The sequence below is a fragment of the Syngnathoides biaculeatus genome, chromosome 21, assembly GCF_019802595.1.
Source record: "Syngnathoides biaculeatus isolate LvHL_M chromosome 21, ASM1980259v1, whole genome shotgun sequence".
Taxonomy (NCBI): Eukaryota; Metazoa; Chordata; class Actinopteri; order Syngnathiformes; family Syngnathidae; genus Syngnathoides; species Syngnathoides biaculeatus.
Window position 1 is genome coordinate 6721967 of NC_084660.1, and position 15920 is coordinate 6737886.

Here is a 15920-nt window from a genome sequence, read left to right on the forward strand (position 1 = left end):
CGTTGTCGAGGAGAGGGGAACGGCTTCGGGCCAGCGGGTCGTCCTGTCCACCATGGTGAGCAAGTAGGTGAATCCGTGCGAGGGAGGAAGTGGATCTACCAAGTCAACGTTGACGTGGTCAAACCTCCTCTCGGGGACAGCAAAGGGCTCCAAGGGGGCTTTTGTGTGGCGATGCACCTTAGCCCGCTGACAGGCCACGCACGAGTCGACCCAGGCCTGCACATCTTTCTTGAGACCGCGCCACACGAACTTCTGGGCCACCAGCCTCACGGACGGTTTCCTTCCGGGGTGGGAGAGGTTGTGGACCGCCTCGAAAACAGCTCTTCGCCAGTTTGCAGGGACCAGCGGCCGAGGCTGGTCAGCCGAGAGGTCGCACAGCAACCTGACACCCGAGTCACCAACCGCGACTTCCTCCAGGCGCAAACCCGTGTCAGAAGTCTTGAGGGCCTGCACCCCGTGGTCCGAGGCCTGGTCTGCGCTCATGCGGGAGTAGTCGAGACCCAGATGCACAGTGCCGACGATCGCCCTGGAGAGGCAGTCCGCGACCACATTGGATTTGCCGGCGATGTGTTGGATGTCCGTAGTGTACTCAGAGATGAACGACAGTTGGCGTTGCTGGCGGGCGGACCACGGCTCGGCCACCTTGGACATGGCGAAAGTGAGGGGTTTATGGTCCACATATGCCGTGAACTCACGGCCTTCCAATAGGGAGCGGAAGTGGCGGATCGCCAGCCAGAGGCCGAGGAGCTCTCTATCGAACGTGCTGTATTTGCGCTCCCTGGGGACCAGCTGACGGCTGAAAAAGGCAAGCGGTTGCCAGGCGCCACCGACCCACTGTTCGAATACGGCTCCAACAGCGTAGTCCGATGCATCGGTAGTGAGAGCGACAGGGGCCCCGTGGGTCGGGTGAGCCAGCATAGCGGCACGACTCAGTGCGGCCTTCGTAGCCTTGAAGGCTTCCATCCTCTCGGCCGTCCATTCAACGTCCCGGTTGGGGGCCTTGTCTTTAAGAGCCTCATAGAGCGGGCGCATGATGTGGGCCACCCGGCGGATGAACCGGTGGTAGAAAGTCACCATCCCCAGGAACTCCCGGAGGCCCCGAGCCGAGCGAGGTCGGGGAAAAGCGGAGACGGCCTCCACCTTTGCCGGAAGGGGGGCGGCGCCGTTCTTGTCTATGAGGTGCCCGAGGAACTGGATAGAGGGCACCCCGAAAACACACTTTGCCGGGTTGATGATCAGGCCATGCTGCTCAAGTCTTGCGAAGAGGTCGCGGAGGTGCATCAGATGTTCATCCTCCGAGGAGCTGGCGACGAGGATGTCATCCAAATAGAAGAACACAAATGGCAAGTCCCTGAGCACAGAATCCATTAAACGCTGGAAAGATTGTGCCGCGTTTTTAAGACCAACGGCATCCTCAGAAACTCGAACAGTCCAAACGGAGTGATTACAGCTGTCTTGGGAACGTCTGAGGGGTGCACGGGAACCTGGTGATACCCGCGCACCAGGTCGACCTTGGAGAACAAGATTTTGCCTGCCAGGTGGGCTGAGAAGTCCTGAATGTGTGGAACAGGGTAGCGGTCGGGCGTAGTGGCGTCGTTAAGGCGGCGGTAGTCACCACACGGTCGCCACCCACCACTCGGTTTAGGGACGATGTGTAGTGGCGAGGCCCACGGGCTATCCGAGCGGCGGACGATGCCCAGACGCTCCATGTTGGCAAACTCGGACTTAGCGACTGCTAGCTTCTCGGGATCAAGCCGTCGGGCCCTCGCGTGGATCGGGGGGCCCTTGGTCTCAATGTGGTGCTCGACCCCATGTTTAGTCGTGGCAGAGGAGAAAGTGGGCCGTGTCAAGCCAGGGAACTCACCAAGGAGGAGTTGGTACTTGGTGCCGTCCGATAGCGAACTGGAGAGACCACCATAAGTCGCCTCATTGCGGATGCAGGCGACCGTGGAAAAAGTCAGTGCATCCACCAGATGGCCCCTCTTAACATCCACCAGCAGCCCGTGGGCACAAAAAAAATCAGCGCCAAGGAGAGGGAATGAGACATCCGCAGTGACAAAGTCCCATGTGAAGCGCTGACTCCCGAAACACAAGTCCACAGTCCTCATGCCATAAGAGCGGATAGGGGAGCCATTAGCGGACAGTAGGGGTGGCCCATGAGTCCCGCCAGCGGCGTCCTCCGCAGTGGCCGTCAGGACGCTCCTCTGGGCGCCGGTGTCGCAAAGGAATTTGCGCCCGGAAAGGTTGTCCTTGACGAACAGCAGCCGGCTCTTCGCGCCCACGCTCACGGCCGCTGCGAAGCGTGGGCTTTGGCGTTTCCCGACGCGTCGTAGTTGCAAGGGGCGCGGCACCTCTTCGCTTTCGCACCGAAACGGGCATGGAAGTAGCACAAGCCTGTGCCAGCACGGCCGTCGGTGCCGAAGGGGCCCCTGCTGGATGCCACCCCTGCACCCGAAGGTGAGTAACTGCGCGTCGCGGCCAGCGTCTCAGGGGAGAAGCGCTGGGTTGCCAGGAAGAAACGGTCGGCCTCCTCGGCCAGGGCCCGGGGCTCAGTGATAGTACTGTTCGCGAGCGCCGTCTGAACATGCGGTGGCATTTGCCTGAGAAACAGTTCCATGAAAATGAAATTGGGCTCTTCCGTGCCCAGCAGGTTTAGCATCATTTCCATGAGTTCGGAAGGTTTGCTGTCCCCCAGTCCATTAATAGCCAACAGACGTCGGGCACGTTCCGGCCGTGAAAGTTCAAAAACCTTGAGAAGGTGAGCCTTGATCCCAGCATACTTATCTCGGACCGGGGGAGAGGTGATGAAGTTCACTGCTCTGGCCGCCGTTGAGCTCCCGAGTGCTGAGACAACGTGGTAGTAACGCGTGGAATCATCTGAGATCCCGCGGAGGGCGAACTGAGCCTCCGTCTGTGCGAACCACGCTGCCGTGGACGTCTCCCAAAACTCCGGCAATTTGAGGATGGCGGTTGCCATGTTCGTTTCAGTCTCGAAAACGCCGGGACTGACGTCGGGGTCACCAGTGTAGCGCCGGAGAAAAGGAGTCGGAGGCGGAGTGTCGGACACAGGAACAGAACTTGCTTTATTGTTCGACATCAAAACACTACTCGCATAACGGCGGGAACTCTGTTAACCTTTCCTCCGGAAGCGCAACAACAAAAACAATCCGTGCGGAACCCCGCACCCCAACTCGAGGTCCCGCGGGTGAATTATGTAAACACCACAACGTCAACAGTGTATGAATCCATCTGAAGATCCATCCATCCATTTTTCGAGCCGCTTATCCTTAGCCGCATCTTACCAAGACAGCTGTGTGCCATTCCAAATGATGTGCAATCAAGTGAAGTGACCACAGGTGGCCTCCATCCAAGTTGGAGAAGGACCTCAAGGACAATCAGTGGAAATCTGATGCACCTGAGCTCAAGTTTGAGCATCATTGTAAATGGTGAAAATCCTGATTTACGGATAATGTTTGAATATTTTCATGATTTATAAATTGACACAAATGTTTGAAAACATGACTGCATTTAAGAAATATTTTATGAAGTTTTTTTTTTTTTTTTTTGAAAGAAAATTCTCTTCAAAACAGCTTTTGTTGAAATCCCAAATGTGGAAAATGTGAATGGGTGTGAAATCTTTCTGGTGGTACTGATGAAAGTCTTAAGAGGTTCTACATTTATTTTCTTTTGCCGCTTATCCTCACGAGGGTTGCGGGGTATCTATCTATCTATCGCCTGTATCACTGTATCTCGCGCTAATATCAATGGTTTCTCCGTCGATATGCATGGAAATATCATTGAAATACCCCTCGCTGAAATACTTGAAGCCCTGCTGTCTGCTTTTCAACGATATTTCCCTGTTAGCTAAGAATGCGAGTGAGAAATCAGCCGGTAAATCGGACAGTTTCGCTCTATTCCTTTCTTGCTGCGCCGATATTTTTGCTAATTGTTTGTCTGAGGTTAGCACAGGGGGGGGGGTGACGTCACTTCAGGAGGCCTGGTTAAGTGCCCTGTACGGAGGGCTCAATTCAGCGGCGCAGGAGTGCTGTCTACTGACTGGGTCGCGGGGTATCTATCGATGCATTTTGTTTTGCTGCTTATCCCCACGAGGGTTGCAGGGTATCCATACATTTTCTTTTGCCGCTTATCCTCATAAGGGTTGCGGGGTATCTTTTTTTGCCGCTTATCCTCATGAGGTTAGCGGAGTAATCTCAATCCATTTTCTTTTCTGCTTATCCTCACAAGGGTCACAGGGCATCTATCCATCAATTTTCTTTTGCCGCTTATTCTCATGAGGGTCACGGGATATCTATCGATCCTTTATCTTTTGCCGCTTATCCTCACGAGAGTCGCGGGCTATTTTCTTTTGCTGCTTATCCTCACAAGGGTCGCGGGATATCTATTTTCTTTTGCCACTTATCCTTATGAGGGTCGTGGGATATCTTACTATCTTTCCATTTTCTTTTGCCGCCTATCCTCACGAGGGTCGCGGGGTGTCTATTTTTTTTTGCTGCTTATCCTCATGAGGGTCACTAGGTATCTACCTATTTTCTTTTGCCGCTTATCCTCATGAGGGTCGCAGAGTATCCATCTATCTATCCATTCTTTTGCTGCTGATCCTCACGAGGGTCACGGGGTATCTATCAATTTCTTTTGCTGCTTATCCTCATGAGGGTCATGGAGTATCAATCCATTTTTTTGCTGCTTATCCTCATGAGGGTTGCGGGGTATCTATCAATTTTCTTTTGCCGCCTATCCTCACGAGGGTCACGGGGGTATCTCTCTATCCATCAATCCATTTTCTTTTGCTGCTTATCCTCACAAAGGTCACGGGGTATCTATGTATCTATTTTCTTTTGCCGCTTATCCTCATGGGGGTCGAGGGATATTTATCTACCTATCTATGGACCGGCCACCAAAAACTCAACACACGAAGCTTAAATACGAGACATAATTAACAAACGAGGTGCAGGTGAGCGGCATGACCACACCCTTGACAATAGCTTTCGTTTTAAATGCTTGATGGAGCTTTATCACAGTTTTCATGAGGCAGGTATGATAATGATAACACGTAACATTTCTGGAGAGAAAAAGAAGAAGGGTACTATGACCTCATTCTAACCAAGCTGCTATACAGTACATGCACAGAATGAAAATTGTAATAAACAATAGATTTTTAATGGGGTAGTGCAAAATAAAAACAATTGTTTACACTTATGACACGTCTACGTTACCTCCATCCAAAAGCCTTCAGGCAGACTACACACATCAGTGAGATAAAAAAGGCAACATATGCGTGTCCTTTGGATGGAGAATAATGGAGCAGTCTTGTGTCATTTTTACTTTGGGTCATCAGAGTGTTTTGTAATTTTTCCGGGTGTCGTCTCCTCAGCCCACTTTGTGTCCAGAGGAGAGAAACATCGCGGAGTGAATTCAATTCTCTTCACTTTGCTCCTTCTGCAGAGGAGCGCAAGAAAACATTTTGTGTAATTATGGAGCAAGCGTTTGGTTCGTGTGCCACTTTAGTCGAGTCTTGTTTTGTCCATGTTCCATGTTTGGCCTCGTAATTATTGCACCTCTTTTCTGCATTTTTGGACTTTACATATTTTTTTTTTGTGGCTCTGCCTTTTTCGACTGCTTCCCTGTGTACGAACTCTGAAAGAATCAAACTCCCCTTGAAAATCATGTCCCTGCGTTTGGGTCCTATCCATTGCCACATGCTCATGACAGGAGGCATCGTTGTTGTGTATGAGGATTAATTCAAGTTTTCAGTAATTACATTGTTATGAGAAGTTATTGTACATGGTTTAATTCCCTTCACATTTTAAATTCACATTTATTCAGGTACATTTTTTTCCTGAACTAAAACACTCAAATCTCGTTCTGTTTTTGTGTTTTATTCATTCAATTTAACTGTAATTCTCATATTATTTTGTGTAATTGTGTAATTGTACATGCAGTACATTGACAAATAACTGCACACAAATCCAGGCTGACATTTTGAGGCTCAGCTGTTAAAGGGTTAATTCTATGCCAAAATACTCCCTCAATAAAGTTACAAATGTACTGGTACTCCCAAATGTTACATTGTTACTGCAAAAGCCAATAACATGAATTGAAGGTTCCCTTTTGTGGTGTGAAAGACGCTAAAATGGATTGAAATGCTCCCATTTGTACCAGAAATAATTCTTAAAAGGTAAAAAAAGAATAAATAATGTGTCAGAAGTAGGATTTGAACCCACACCTCCATTTGGAGACCAGAAATAAATAAATATATCAAATATGAACACTTCATCCACTCAGGAAACGGGTCGCGAGTCCGATCATCATTGCAATATCGACATTAGAATGACAACTGACAAATTTGAATTTATTGTACAATTTGTCTTTTATTCACAGTGTTTCTCTGCAAAGTTTTAAAAAAAAGTTCTTGATATTCATGATATTTTTCTTGTTTGGCTTCTCATGGATCAGACAGAGCAAAGTTTTAAACGGGGGTGAAAAACAAAGTGGAGGGACAGTGAAAAGATGACGAAATGATAAAGAATGAGACGATAACAAAAGACAGGACACTGGTTGCAGTCAAGTTGAAGACAATGTAGATTACAAGGACATTGTAAAGTACGGTGACAGTGATCAAATTCGATTGTTGTACGGGGTAGTAGTACTCCACCCTGTGGAAGAAGGACAGGAAAACTTTGGATAGGACAAGAACCAGGTACTTGTAGGTCTTCGTCTTGTCCCATTTGGGGTCACCACAGGGTGTCATCTCAGATGAGCGCGTTTTTGTTTCACCTTTCTGATGCAACCCCTCTGCATTTTAGCCGGGGAGAGACGCTGACAGCACCTGGTATTCCCAAGCGGTCTGGGAATTCCAGGGAATACTGGGAAGTACGAACCAGGGCCAAAACTGAGCTTCCGAAATCTGACATGATCGGGCGTTCTGAGGGTAGCATGGCCATAAGCTCTTGTAGATCTTGAAACCAAAGAAAATTCCATAATATTTTTTTTTTTTTGGTCATGATAACCACTAGCATCCTATCATGAACTTTGAAATGGAACTAGGAATTCTTCGACAATCATTGTGTGTTTCCACCACGGAAATTATTGACTAAATTGACTTTCGGGATAATTTATCCATGTCCAAAGGAAGACACTGCTAGTGGGGTTTGTACTTTTGAGAGATTCAGCGCTTCATGAAGTTTCATCCAATTGGCCGAAACACTTTATTGCTTCATGTAATCGGCTGAAAAGCTTCATTGTTTCATAAAACCTGCTTTGGCCGTGAGTATTTTTTTTTTTTTTCATGAACATAGATGCACAAGTTTGGACTCAACATTTTCCCCACCAAAGCAAACACAAATTCTTTCTAATGAACAAGTGACTCTGGTGGGACTCAAACCCACAACTGTTGAATTACTACACTGTTGATCTAGAAGTCCAATGCGCTGTCCATTGCCCCACAGAGCCATCTGCTTATGAATTAATTTTTTAACTACTTCAGGAGGCATCCTTCGCCACAGCTGCCACTCACATTGTCCAGCTGCCTTGTGTCATCCGCAATGACCTCCAGGTTCCTAGGAAATACAGTTTCACCGGACCTGAAGTGGGAGATGAACACCAACTCCGCCCTCAGAAAGACCCTTCAGTGGATCTACTTCCTGTGGCTTCTGAGGAGCAAGGCCTGTTGAGGCAGTTCGACACAGCGGTCATCGAATCTGTACTGTGTTCCACCGTCACAGTCCGGTTTTGTGGTGCTCCAAAAAGCAACAAACCCTGACTGCAACGGACAACCAAAACTACTGAAAAGATTGTCAGTCCCCCCCACACCCTCTCAGACTTGCACACTGCCAGAACTAAAACAAGAAGAACACACAGGATCGTATCGGACCCCAACACATCCTGGTCACCGGCTCTTCCAGCTCCTTCCCTTGGGGAGGTGCTCCCGAACATCCATCAATTTTGTGAGCCACTTATCCTCACGAGGGTCGCGGGAATGCTGGAGCCTATCCCAGCTAACTTCGGGCGAAAGGCGGACGACACCCTGAACTGGTCACCAGTCAGTCGCTGGCCTCAAAAGACCAAAATTTAATTGAACACTAAAAAGACAATATATTCAATGATAAAACTGATCAACTTTGTTTTTAGCAACTAATCATGAACTTGGAATTTTATTGCTGCAACGTGTTCCCAAAAAATAGAGACAGGGTCCTGTTTACCTCTGTGTTACATAACTCTTCTTTGAACAACATTCAGTAAACATTTGGGAAATGAGGATGCAAATTGTTGAAGCTTTGTAGGGGGAATTCTTTCCCATTCTTGCATGATGTGCAGCTTCAGCTGTTCAACAGTGCGAGGTCTCCATTGTGTATTTTATGCTTCATAATGCGCCACACATTTTCAATGGAAAGAAGGTCTGGACTGCAGGGAGGCTAGTCTAGTAGCCACACTCTTGCTTCAAAGCTCCTCTATTGTAACACGTGGAGAACGTGGTTTGGCGTCAATGAAAAAGACTCTACTTGAATGGCAGCATGTGTTTCTCCAAAACCTGTATTTATCTTTCGGCATTAATAGTGCCTTCACAGATGTCCATAAAAGTCCGGATGGTTCTTTTACTCTTTGGCCTGGAGGACACGCAATCCACAATTTACCAAAAAAAAAATTAAAGCGTGGATTCATTGGTCCATAGAACACCTTTCCACTTTCTATTAGTCCATCTTTGATAAGCTCGAGCCCAGACAAGCTGGCAGCATTTCTGGGTGCTTTGCTTTGTATAGTAGAGTTTTAAATTGCATGTACGGATGTCGCGCAGAGCTGTATTAACTGGCATTGGTTTTTCTGAAGTGTTCCTGGGCCCATGTGGTGGTATCAGTTGTTGATGCAGTGCTGCCTGAGGGATCAAAGGTCACAGGCATCCACTGTTGGTTTTTCGGCCTTGCCGCTTCAGTGCAGTGATTTGTCCAGATCCTCTGAACCTTTTGATGATATTTTGGGCGGTAGATGATGAAATCCCTAAATTCCTTGCAATTGTACTTTGGGGACCATAATCTTGAAACTGTTTGAGTATTTTCTCACACACTTATTCACCAAAAGGTGAACTTTGCACCATCAGTTTATCAGTTTGAACATTACATATCTAGTCTTTGTAGTCCAGTCATTTAAATATAGACTGAAATGGATTTTTTTACATTGTACAGTATTCTGTTTTGATTCATGTTGAAGACAACATCCCAACTTCATTGTGTGTTTGTTAATGGGAATTTGACACCGGCACCGCTCTCAGCAACCCGGAACATTCGGTACCTCAGAGCATTGTGAGTTTGTGTTGATCTCAGTAAAACTGACACATCCAATATGGCGGCCGTACAGACGCATCCCCAGTAATAACCAACACTTTCAGCAGTGAAGATGTCGGAAACGAAGGACGCTCTGTCTCTGGATGCCACGGTGGGAGCTTCGGACTTTCCAAACGGTTGGTGCGCTGCATGTCGTCATGACAACAGGATGTTGGACCTTGAATTTTCTCTCCATTTGACACGCCCTTAGCACCTGAGAGGTGGCTTTTATTATTCTCATTTTGAAACTTCATTTTTTTATACATAGTGATTTCATTTATTCGATTTTGGCAGGCTTGTTCAAATTAATCTCCTCTGTGGGGTGTCAAAATTAGCTTAGCCCTTTCAAGGCATTTCTATTCCCTTCAAACAAATCTTGAGATGCAGTTGAGCCACTCACTGTTTGAAGAAAGACATTTTAATATGGATCACATACACACTTTGAATTTTATTACGAAAAGTCAGGACTTCTTTACAGTGTATTTCAATCAATCAATCACTTCTTTGATATTGACAGCACTGAACAATTCTCAAGAAAATTAAAACTGGTAGTCACTTCCTAGAATAGCAAATATTTCGGAGCCATTAGTAAATAACTAATTCCCTTTTGAATTTGCAAAATGTTCAAAGTCCGAGTTGTTCCACCTCCGAAACATATTTCCCTATAGGAAATAATGTGAATGTGTTTAATCCGTTCCCAACCTCAAGAGAGTCAAGTCCTATTTGTGTAAAAACACGTACTTCCTGAATTTAAACAATTTAAAAAAGGCCTAAAATTAAAGCAACTTAAATGTGCATCATGTAACTTTTTGGTGGCATCAGAGGGACTCGAGAGCCGAAGTCGCCCCTCCATGATCTGACTGCAGAATTCTGTGGTCGCTTCTTCTGTTATCTGTGACCGATGTAATGCCAATCAATTCTTTGGCAACACAGACTTCCATTTAAGACATTTTTTGTCGTGAGCAAGGCTGAACCACTGCCAAGAGGGGCGTGGCCTGGTCACCGCTCTGGGCGGTGTCACCTTTGACACCTGTCACCGGCCACAGGTGTTTTCCATGTTGACTCTAATTAGGCCATGTATTTAAGTTTGGAGTTTTGTAACTGGCGTTGCCAGTGCGTTGCCTTGTGTCAGTGTGTTGCATTCACTGCCAGTTGGATTCTCCACCACTGAGAATAAGTGTAGTGTTGAGCTATCCTCATCACAGCGATTCTGTGGCCTTTTGTTTATCCCGTTCTGTTAAGATTGTTAATTTGCCCCATAGTCATCGGACCTTGCTGAATGTCTTTTTGGATCCTGCCTCGCCTAGCGTTCTTGTGCCTCTTTCTTGTTTTGCACTGCTTTTTGGTATCGACCCACTTCCGAAATAAAACCACGTCTAACATCATGTCCTCGTCTTGGAGTCCTGAATTTGAGTCCGCCCCCGCACTGTTGGTTCGTGACATTTTTATTCATTGGTATCGTCAAAATAGTCAACTTAGCAGAACAATGCTAGCGAGCATGAGCTTTAACAAACACGCACCACATTTCCGCACCCAGCGTACTTAGATCCACTGTGGTTCGCTCAACTTTCCTTTTCCTTCGCTGCTGGTAGCACCGATGGTCTTTCTTTGGGCCCGCGGCAAAGAAAATACTGGAAAAATAACCCAAAAAACAATCTTGAGACGCACTAGCGTCGTCACGCTATGAGCACACGCTGGCGTGCTATAAGTGACTGCCGGACTCGAAGTGGGCACCTCGGCATGAGTCATCGCTCTGCTCGAGTGGGCCACCGGGTCGACCCGGGTTTCGGGTGTCTGGACACCGAGAAATAGGTCGAAAACAGAGGCATTTTTTTAATGCAGATTTTTTTTTTTTTGGGGGGGGGTCAAACACCGATTTGAAAACCCACAAAGATGTTCGAACGCTAAGGTTTCACCGTACTATACAATGGAAATTGGGGGGGGGGGGAACTGTCCAACGTTCCACACACAAGCGTTCAATAGATTTTTTTTATATTATTTACCTTTCATCAAAAGCTTCTTGATCACTTCTATTCTGACCAGCACACTTGTGTGTCCGAGCCCGACCCTCGCGAGAGAATCTTTGATCACACACTGAGCAAGAAAAAGGTTTCTCTCCCGTGTGGGTTCTGATGTGTACTTTTAAAAATTCCTTTTGAGACCACATTTTGCCACAGACTGAGCAGGAGAAAGGTTTCTCACCAGTGTGGGTTCTTGAGTGGATTGTCAAGTTTCCCTTCTGAGAGAATCTCTGACCGCAAACTGAGCAGGAAAACGGCTTCTCGCCAGTGTGTGTTCTTGTGTGTATTTTTAAGTTTTGTTTCTGAGTGAATACTTGACCACAAACTGAGCAGGAAAAGGGTTTCTCACCAGTGTGGATTCTTGTGTGCTTTGTCAAGTCTCCCTTGCAAGAGACTCTTTTGCCACAAACTGAGCAGGAGAAAGGTTTCTCACCACTGTGGGTTCTTGTGTGGATTGTCAAGTTTCCCTTCTGGGAGAATCTCTGACCGCAAACTGAGCAGGAAAACGGCTTCTCGCCAGTGTGTGTTCTTGTGTGTCTTTTTAAGAGTTGTTTCTGAGAGAATCTTTGACCACAAACTGAGCAGGAAAACGGCTTCGTTACAAATGTATAACTATTTTCTTCTGTTGATTAAGACTAAATTCAAGGCTCAAGAACACCATGACGATTGGATTGACGTGGACCATGTGACCAAAAGTCACGAGTATCTGGCAACATTTTGAGGTAAACATTGAAAATCAACACAGTTGACATTCAAGCGAATCTATTCATAATTGTTGTTTGGTGTGTCCATAGGTGAGCCGTTTAGTGTGATTATACTGTAAGTTTATATGTACCACTGCAAATTTGAATCGTAAGCGAGAGAATTAGGTCCTCTTTCCTGGAGTTTAATTGGCATCGCTTTCGGCCTTTTTGCTAAGGTTGTTGTTGCTTCCTGCCTATCTGAGTCCCAAACCTGAAGTCGAAGTGGATTCAGTTTATTTTAGGAGGATACAAGGTGCGTTTTGTTTCGGAATTGGACACAATACGCATTCATACACTGTAAAAAGCTGCAAACACAGAAAAATCAGTGTAATAGCGATGCCGCAGAAAGTGAACTGCGTTTTAGCAAATGAACACTGTATTTGGGAACATGCATGGTTTGTTCAAAGAATCACAAAACTGCAGAACATTAATTTGAACACTATTTACAAATATAAGTTATATACAGTAAAGACTAAAGAGTCGCTGAAACATAATGTGAATGAACGTAAGCGAGAAGAGAATTTAAGAATGAAGCACAGCTGAACTAGATATATTGAAGGAGAAACATGAACAAAAGCAAGAGAGAAAGAATCAGCTTCTTTGGCCAAGTGTGTAAAAACACAAAGAATTTTTCTCCGGCAGTCGGTCCTGGCCTGGTACCACATCCAGACCAAAGAACAATTAAGCAACAAGAACAAGGTCCACGTTGGCCAGGCCATCAATGAAAGCGCTGAGGTGAGTTTTCGAGCGACTGTGGACAAGAACATTCAAACACAAAGCATGACACATGACAGTTAATGTCATGGAGTGGCCAGCCTTATCCCCTGAACTTTCATCCATCCATCCATCCATTCACGGGAATGCTGGAGTTGATCCCAGCTGTCAACGGGCAGGAGGCAGGGTACCCCATGAACTGGTTGCTATCCAGTAGAAGGGCACATAGAGACAGACAAAAGTTGCACTCACAATCACACCTTGGGGCAATTTAGAGTCTCCAATTAATGCATGTTTTTGGTATGTGGGAGGAAACCGGAGTGCCAACTGTGTACAACTGCGCCACCGTGCTGCCTCTTGTTTGTTTTCTGATAATCGACTCATAATAATTCCACCTGCTCTCTTGGATGCACAATATATCAACCTTTCTCCTTATCAACATGTCAACCAACTCCTGAGCTTTTCCTGTTCTAGTCCCAACATTCAAAGTCCCAACACTCAGTTGTAGGGTCCGTGCATTCCTCTTCTTCTGCTGCCGATGAATCCGCTTTCCTCTTCTTCTTTGTCTTCCACCCACAGGAGCTGAATTTACACTGACGCCCTGCAGGTTCACGGTGCCGGGGGCGGGGATTGTTTACCCGGGCCACGACTGATCTGGTATGATATTCTTCCGATGAACGCTCATCTTTCTTCCCCACAGTTTTACGCCAGATGCCCTTCCAGACTCAACCCTCTGCATTTATCCGGGATTGGGGCCGGCCTACGGATTGCACTTGCTTGTGCCCCTGTAGGGCTGCATTCAAGTTATAGACATAACCTGAATTTAAAATTTCAGCCTTATCACTCGATTTTATATTCTTTTCACTTCCAAGACATTCTCAAATATTCTTCCTTTAAAACAACCCATACTCCATTTCTCTTTTCGCAGGTTTACAGTGACAGGGGTGGATGTGGTGAACACACGAGAGAATCGACGAAAACTTATGTTTGTTTGGCAATGTTTAAAACTAGACACTTTCACCGACATTGCGCTCTTCATTCACCCTGCTGTGAGACCAGCAAACACTTTGCACTGTATTGGTCAGGGCACACGCACGATCAGAAGTCAACCGTGTTAACACTTGGCTGACACCAAACATCTTTCTCAAGCCGGGAATTGAACCCAGGCCACAGCGGTGAGAGCGCTGAATCCTTACCACTAGACCATCAGGTACTTTTGAAAGTTTTGTGCCCCAGCATGCCTATGAATAATGTGAGGATACAACGGAGAAGGTTTGCGCTTTTCACACTCCAGCAAAATGATCCTCAGCATTTTTCGGAAGTAGTTTAACTTCTTCTTCAGAAATAAAGTCATCCTTGTATTTGAAAACACGAGATCGTTTTCTGCATTGTGAAGGTACAGAAAATCTGCAAACTGAACTTTGTACGGGGGGTGAAGGGGAAATGTGACGAAGGGTTTGTGTTTATTTCTTCTCACAAACATGGATTACTCCTAATAAAAACAAGTTACGACAAAAGCATCGTTGTTACAAACCTTTTCGGAGAGCAAATTATCCCGGATGATGCCAAACATGTATCTGTTCACCAATGTTAAAAACATTTTATTTTTTTGTCGCTGCTCTCATCCAGTTTTGTTGGCCACCAGAAGTGCAACATCTCGTGAAATCTCACAAACGATTTTCCACTCCCATTTAGAAGATATTTGTTTGTGACTGTCTCTGTGTGAGCGAGAGATGGTTTGTGTTTGTGTGTGAACGTGAAAGTGGGTGAGACTGTTTTTGAGAGAATGTGTGGATGTGAAAGTGAGCGAGAGATCGTGTGAATGTGAGTTAATGAGTTAAGTGCAAATGTGAGTTTGTCCGTATAGGTGAGAGCAAGAGAGGAAGCAAAAAAGTGTGAGAGAATTCCAGTGACAGTAGTTTCCATAGTGTAGTGGTTATCACATTCGCCTCACACGCGAAAGGTCCCTGGTTCGAGACCGGGTGGAAACAGGCTTTGTTTTGTCGCTTGCTTCTCGGGGAGCTGTTTGGTTTGGTGGTCACGTCGTAAATTTTGAGCAAAGTGGAAGTCATCATAGTTAAGCGATGGAGATGTGTACCACTCGTCGTTGTTTCAAAATTGATTCGACGCAAGGACTTTTAAAATGAATATTGTTTATTGTATTTAAATCTGCCATGAAAAACTTCACCAAAAGTTGACGTTGAGAAAAAAAACTTCATTCACACAGGAATTGAATCTTAGTCTCCTGCGCGGACGTTGCAGATATGAGTTAAGATGGTGTCATCAAGCTTCATTAAGCATTGTAACACTTCAGCCATTGGTACAAGTAATGGTCCATTTCTCGATGGTTCATGTGGATGTAGTTTTGTTGGCTCGTAGAAAAGTAAAACTCATCAGCATCCTGACACTTCTGCTCCAATTCTCCCCAGATGAAATCGTCCATAAGCCATTTATATTGTCAGGGTGAAATACAATGAGAGAAACAAAATCCAAATGTTTGGGAGATTCCAGCAGGACATGCGATCCAACACGACATCATACTTCTCACACTGACCAAGATGATAAAAAGTAAAAAGTTGAGATGAAGTGTCTCACTTAGAACAAGATGGACATTTTCTCAAAGTGGGAAACCTTTACTTGTAAGACCTCTTCAAGTATTTTGACATATGCAAACTGATCCATGATCCCTGCTAGGCAATAACTAGGCCCAAGACCATAGTCGGAGAAGTGTGCCCATATCATGATGCTTGCACCACCATGCTTCACTGTCTTCACTTCACATCCTGGAACTGATCATAATTGGCTGAGCCTTTGCCATTCTGGTTATTCTGTGACCAATTGTGATGGTTTTCTTCCATTTTCTGGAATGTGTCACTGGTTTTTCTTTGTTTTAAGGCATTAGAGATCATTTTAGCTGAAGAGCCTATAATTTGTTGATAAGATTTTCCCTCTCCAATGAAACCTTTATTTAAATTCTTGTTTCCGAACCAACCAAGTTAATGTCATGTTCCCAAAACTCATTATAAACATAGAAGCAGTGAGTGACACCTCGTTGGGGGTCACAACCCAGTATTAGCCCCAAAAAAGAAATTATCATCGACAATTTG

At 45.8% G+C, this 15920-nt stretch overlaps 1 non-coding gene across 1 annotated transcript; it reads left to right on the plus strand.

Annotated features, from left to right (window-relative positions):
* The first annotated feature begins 14731 nt into the window (after positions 1–14731).
* On the plus strand, positions 14732–14804 carry trnav-cac (transfer RNA valine (anticodon CAC)). Its single transcript has one exon. It is a non-coding gene; the product is annotated as a tRNA-Val (tRNA).
* The last annotated feature ends 1116 nt before the right edge of the window (positions 14805–15920 follow it).